The sequence below is a fragment of the Silene latifolia genome, chromosome 9 (genome assembly GCF_048544455.1).
Source record: "Silene latifolia isolate original U9 population chromosome 9, ASM4854445v1, whole genome shotgun sequence".
Classification (NCBI taxonomy): domain Eukaryota; kingdom Viridiplantae; phylum Streptophyta; class Magnoliopsida; order Caryophyllales; family Caryophyllaceae; genus Silene; species Silene latifolia.
The window spans coordinates 5,037,200-5,044,572 of record NC_133534.1 but is presented as its reverse complement, the minus strand read 5'-3'; the positions used below and the strand labels follow the sequence as shown (position 1 = coordinate 5,044,572).

Here is a 7,373-nt window from a genome sequence, read left to right as displayed (position 1 = left end):
GGGACAATTCTACTATTTATACGTAGTATATATTCATCAAACCTGCATTATTTTTCAATGTGGGACAAATAACATACTCAGAATTACACCATCTTTTTTGCACTTAGTTTGACATCCAACCAGATCCCGAATACCAAATACGGACAATTGCTACTTATTATATCTAATAGTTATATTTAAATTTAATAATAAGATAAAGTACTCTCCATTAATATTTGTACGTTGTTTTTCTTCAAAAAAAATTTTATCATAATTGAGATACAGAAATTTCTCGTGGTACCCCTTAATTTTGTCAGATTTTTCATGTTACCCCTACTTTTAACAATCTCCTATGGTACCCTTGAGGTTCTATTTTTTTACCCATGATACCCCTAATGTAAAGGCTGTTAAATGGATGTTAAGTTTGATGGGCTAATAATAAAATAACAATTAAAAAATAATACCCCCTTTATTGTTTTATTGGTATGGATATCTCTCTCTTTTAAATGAAAATTTAATTAATTATATCATTATAATATTGGAAAATTCTCATGGTAACCTTGAACTTTGATAGATTACACATGGTACCCCTAATTTTAAGTTTCTGCAAATGGTACCCCTATGTTCACCTTTTTCTTTCCCAGAATACCATTTGACAACTTTCGTCATAACGCCATTACTCCTATGAGGTGTGACGCCTTTTGTTATCTATTACACAAACACTTCATCATCTAATTCCTAAATCCATATTTCATAATTTTTACCGACATTATTTTGCCAAATGAAATGTAAAAAATTTTATATAAAAATTACAAACATCACTTGAATATAAAATAAGAAATACAGAGTATATATTATAATAACTAAAAGTTTTTCCAAAGATTAACTTAGGTTACAAATCATTATTGTAGAGACAGTAATACAAACTCTTTTAAGAGCTCTATCTGAAAATACTTAAGAAAATCAAAAGATTTAGGGTTATGACTTCTATTTATAATCATAAGATCACCCTGACTTATGGTAATCTTCCGATGTGGGACAATTCTAATATTTATACATAGTATATTCAGCACATTTACATTACTTTTCAATGTAGGACAAATAACATACTACGTACACCATTTTTTTCGCACCTACTTTGACATCAATCCGATTTAATAATGAGAAAATACAATACAATCTACACTCTAATGATAGCATTTTTTTTGTCACAATCTAATTATATAATTTTCATACGATACTTTTTTGTCAAATGAAATATAAAGTTTTTATATAAAATTATAAACATCACTTTTATATAATATAGAAAATGTATATATATATATATATATATATATATAGAGATTGGATTTGGTGTTTTTGGTTCTTATGGTGAGTTGTGAGTTGGGGGAATCTCAGCCACTAGATTATATTAGAGATGAGTGGTCAAGATCTAATCTTACTTGTCATATAAAATCATTGTCATTTACTTACTTTCTCTTTTTCTAGTACTACTCTTTTATTTTTTACTTTAATTTTTTTATATCCTTTTTTTTTACCCGGGTTATTATGCTTTTTTTTACAATTTTGATTTTTTTTTTCTCTTATGTTTTTCTCTAATTTTCTCATTATGTTACCTTTTTTTTCTTTTTCTTTTTGTACCAGATTTTTTTTACTTGAATTTTTTTTACTCTTAGTTTTTTTTACCTCGTGTTATTATGCTGTTATTGTGATTTTTTTTACTTTTGATTTTTTTACGACTTTGATTTTTTTTCTTTTTTTTACCACATGTTATTGTCTTTATTGTTATTATTAAATTTGTTATTCTCTTTGTTGCTTTGATTTTTTTACGACTTTGATTTTTTTTTATCACGCGTTATTGTGTTGTTATTCTCTTTGTTATTTCTTTGTTATTGTGATGTTATTCCGGTTTCACTTTGATTTTTTTATTACTTTGATTTTTTTACTACTTTGATTTTTTTACTCTTTTTTTACCGCATGTTATTGTCTTTTTATTCGGTGTTATTGTGATGTTATTCCTATGCCACTTTGATTTTTTTACGACTTTGATTTTTTTTTTTTTTTTTTACCATCCGTTATTGTCTTTGTTATTCTACTTGTTATTCCTCATTGTTATTGTGATGTTATTCCGGTATCACTTTGATTTTTTTATTACTTTGATTTTTTTACTACTTTGATTTTTTTACTCTTTTTTTACCGCATGTTATTGTGCTGTTATTCTGGTGTTATTGTTATGTTATTCCGGTGCCACTTTGATTTTTTTTACGACTTTGATTTTTTTTTTTTTTTTTTTTACCACGTGTTATTGTGCTGTTATTCTACTGTTATTCTGCTGTTATTGTGATGTTATTCCGGTATCACTTTGATTTTTTTACTACTTTGATTTTTTTTCCTACTTTGATTTTTTTACTTTTTTTTACCGCGTGTTATTGTGCTGTTATTCTATTGTTATTATGATATTATTCCGGTGTCACTTTAATTTTTTTTACTACTTTGATTTTTTTTTTCTCTTTTTTTACCACGTGTTATTGTGTTGTTATTGTGTTGTTACTCTAGTGTAACCATTAATAACTATATGCTTGGAACCTTGTGGAGTATGATAGGGTGTTCATGCTCGACGCCGACAACCTTTTCCTCCAAAAGACCGACGAATTGTTTCAATGTGGCCAATTTTGTGCTGCATTCATCAACCATAACAGCATCACCAACTCACTCGGTATTTTTAGCTCATCGAGTTTGGTGAGAATTATACGTCTGTTGTCATTTTCTTAGAACAAGAAATCATTTTTTGTTTCTGTGCAACATTATTAGTCTAAAAAGTGAAAAGATCCAAACTTTTTCCCTATTTGCATATTTCTCACCTCAGTTTGAGATACTAAAGCACAATACAAAAAAACAGCTAGGGCAATCTTAAAACACAGAAAATTTAACCACCAATGTGCACCCATCATTGATAGTTTTGGTCAATAGTTAAGATAAAACTGAAAATCAATGACACAGCAATAGCAATGAAAAAATCGGTAGGAATGGGAAAAGCCATCATAAACACAAGGACAATCATGAAAATTAGCTTCCTCCTATGTTAAGGGATACCTAAGAAGTTATGATACATATTGGCTAATGTCGTACTAATGCTTAAGCTTCAGCTAAGGTACAGAACTAGAATAAAGGGGGAAGCACTAAAATAAAAATGTATGCCAGGCATCTCAATAGTCTTCAACAAATTGTGATGAAAACTGACAGATAATGCAAGGCACCATGATATAGCTTATGATTATGTTGTGTGCAGATGGGGTATCTAATCAGCACAGGACCGTCAATAAGCACACTATTTTTGCAAACCTAATAGGAAAACCACTTATTCAAAATAACTAAATCACAATACAGGGAAAAAAAACAAACAGTCAGGACAATGTTAACCAATGTCTGCAAATCATTGATAGCAGCTTATCGGCACAGGACCGTCTCGGATGAATAATCATTCCAAGAAGTGTAAAACGGATTTGAAGGAAGGTATTCCGATAACCTCATTCCGCTTATCGGCACAGGACCCAAACAATAACAGCATCACCAATTCACTCATAAACATCGTCCATTCCAAGCCCGAATAAACAACTAAATCAGTCGTCCCCATCAACTCAGATTCGGTGCCGAACCCGACTCCGCTGCCAATCAGCCGTGCTGTTCAGCAGTCCGTAATCGAAACCCAAACCCGGTTCGAAGCTTCACCAATAAGAACATCTGACATTCACTTCGTCAGCCCAACGCCACGTTAATTCGGAGCCCCACAATTCCATACAAACCACCACCTTCACTTCGTCGGCATAACGCACCACCAAGACAGCCTGCCACCGACTTGTGCACCAACACAGTAGCCAACTCCACCCTTCACTCGCACTTGTTCCAACTCGAGACCACCAATGAACCACAAGGTTACAAATCAACGAAAATATTTTCAATTCTGAGAGCTACAAAATTACGAATTTCCTTTATGACTCCTAAATGATGTTATTTCGACAACCACCCTTCGCCACACCTCCTTCACCATTCGCCCTAGCCCCACGCACCACTGCTCCACTGACAGCGTCCAACCGAAACACACCACAAATCGAGGGACCACAATTTCGATCTCCTCTGTCCATTTGTGATTCTAAAGCTGCTTGCTTGAACGGCCGTCTGGAACTGCAAAAGCTCAATTTATTCCAAACAATCCAAACCAACACAGCTTAGTTATAATTGGAATCGACACAAAGCCACCATAGTTACCCACCATCAATTCGTTAACCACCAATTAAACCACCAAGGCAGCGAGCTCGAATACGAATACGAATTAGAATTACTATTTGAATTGTTTTTGCTTTGATTTGGACATTTCGATGAACGCTTGTTTGATCTGATGCCTAAGTCCAAATAAAATTTGTTATATTTGGAATTCATATTGATTGGATTTTATATTTAATAAAAAAGAATGCTGTTGATAAGATATTGAAGTGTAGAATTCGATGATGGTAATTTATGGAGAGAGAGAGGGGTTGAAGATGATTTTTCAATGGGTTTTGACAGGGAGTATTGTTTGTTTTTAATTTGTCCGTGGGTCGTGTTTGATTTTTAATTTTATCTCAGCCCTAGATTTCCTTTGATCTAATGGCTGAGATTTTCCCAACTCACAACTCACCGTAAGAACCCAACTCACGAGATCCCGCCTCTATATATATATATATATATATGGGACAATTCTATTAGTTATACATAATATATTCACCACACCCACATTATTTTTCAATGTGGGACTTATAACATACTAAAAATTACATATCTTTTATATCAAAAAAATTTGGGTTAATACCTAAGTTTCAAGGATGTCTCCTATTTATATTTATATAATCACCCTACCGTATACTATTCTTTCGACGTGAGATACATAATTTAAGTATTTAGACGTAGTATGTTCATCATACCTACATTATTTTTCAATGTGAAAGATAAATACATGTCTCTTCTTAAAAAGAAAAACCACTATTGTATACATATTATTTTTCTTTGAAGGTAAAACCACTTAGCTCGATCATTAGATAGAGATCTCTACATTATACATATAACGACTCATTAACGCTCTATTACTGCATTAAGAAGACAACCATTAGTAAAATCTTTAGCTTTGTACTGTGTCAGGAGACTAACATTAATAAAACCTTTAGTTTTGCATTTTTTTAATTTTCTTGTTCATGTTCTTAACTCTTTCCCGGGTAGTTCCCAACGATTTCCACTTTATTTTTTATATCATATCGTAGATAATGATAGAAAATCCTAAGAGCTCTTTAAAAAAATATTTATGAGACTCAAAATTTTTTGGGTGATACATGAGTTCCAAATATGCCTCCTATTTATAATCATAGGATCACATCACCTTATACTAATCTTTCGATGTGGGACAATTCTACTATTTATATGTAGTATATTCACCACACTTACGTTATTTTCCAATGTGGGACAAAACATACTAAGAATTACACAATTTTACATATTAAAAATTTTTAATATTTGCAAATAATACGAAATCTATACTCTAATGATAGCATTTTTTTACCACGAAGCTAATTATATTATTTTAATAATTTTTTTAACGATACTTTTTTGTCAAGTGAAATGTAAAAGTTTGATATAAAAATTGGAAATATCACTTGAATATAATTTAGGAAATATATATATATTATATTAATTAAAATATTCTCCACTTTATTTTTTACATCAAAAATTATTATTTATGATACTTTCCTAAATTAATTTTTGATGATGTGGACGCTCTCAGATCGCTCGAAAAAACTCTCTTTTATATACTCCCTCTGATCCAGACCAAAGGTAACATTGACTTTTTGGCACTATTCATGGTAGTAGAGAATCTTCGATATTATTCTTAATCTATAAGACAAAATATATTAATGAGAGATCTTGTTTGATTCATCGTCATGAATGCTATAAGAATATCAAATTTTTATAATTTTTAATAATGTGTAACTAAAGATATTTACGTTGCAAAACGTGCCTCGACAAGTGTGAAAAAGTCAATGTTACTTTTGGTCTGGATCGGAGGGAGTATATATATAGATTAGGGTTGGATCATTATTGTTTCCGTAAAAAGGAATAAAGGGGGAACAAGTCCGTATCCAAACTTGTTCCCCCTTTATTCCTTTTTACCATGACAAGTCTTTGCATTGTGAAATAACTTCTTTTTATGTAAGTGTGAGGTTTTATCCCATATACTCCCTCCTATCCACTCTTTTCTTCCCTATTTTCTAAAACGGATTATTCAGGTTTTCTTCCCCTTTCCTTTTTGAGAAAGTTTTTATTAATATTTTACTCTTACCTCTTTCCACTCATCAAACCCCACTATATACTTTATTAATATTTAATTCTAATTATTCCTACCTCTCTCTAATAAATTTGAAAGTCCGTGCCTTAGCATCGGTAGAATGCTACCTTCAATTCCCAATATGTTCAGAACATAAACTTGACCAATTCTATGTAAATCTGAAATTACCCCAGTCCAAATTAACTCTCCTTCCACCTAAACCCGACCCGACAGACTAATTCAAAACATATAGGCCCACAACATTACCAAGTTATCCTTATAACTATTTGATATTTACACAAAATGTCATTACATACCCCACCTATCAACCCACAATTAAACCCACAATTACATACCTCACCTATTTTTTCCCTCTTTACCCTTACTTTTTCCACTTTTTCTTAAATACTCCACTTTTTCCTACGTTACCTTTAGTGTGGTACAGAGGGAATATTAAAAAATGATCAATCATGCGCCTGGTCAAAGTCTCCCAATGTCTATGTCCCTTTCTCAAGATAAGCTCTCCATGACTCAACAAACCAACCTTGGACAACGCAACAAGAAGCTAAGCCTTAAGAAATTTCGTGCTATCATTTGTTAAACATATAACAAACAGCTAGACTAATCAATCTATCCATGTTCTTATATATCAAGAAATAGGAAATTAAAACAAAGACAAGAAAATATTATCTTTGAGCTAAAAATGTATACATCCAGATCATTGACTTATTACAAGAACTCCCCGGAGACCTTGTCGCAACCACCAGACGGTCCAAATTCCGGTTATTTAGTAATCCAAGACGAGGAGTCTACGCCGACTTGTTGTTTTGGATTATGCAAGAATCCAGCGATCAAGGATCTGCCATTTCCTCAGAATAAACTGTTGACTGTAGAATACCATGTTCAAAGTGGTGAAACACAGTATCATAGCTATGATGATGTCTATTTGATTCCTGTCATTAATCAGCCATTGTCTTCTAATCTATATTACGCCATTAAAGCTGATGGAAGGCGTAAAGGGTACGTACGTAATTTCATTGTCTTA

The 7,373-nt window shown here is 32.0% G+C and overlaps 1 long non-coding RNA gene across 1 annotated transcript; it reads right to left on the bottom strand.

Moving 5' to 3' along the window:
* Positions 1-2,998: 2,998 nt before the first annotated feature.
* LOC141602365 (uncharacterized) lies at positions 2,999-4,530 on the bottom strand. The gene is made up of 2 exons (XR_012524416.1): positions 3,769-4,530; positions 2,999-3,660 (listed from the first exon to the last, which is right to left on the bottom strand). It is a non-coding gene; the product is annotated as an uncharacterized LOC141602365 (long non-coding RNA).
* Positions 4,531-7,373: the final 2,843 nt, after the last annotated feature.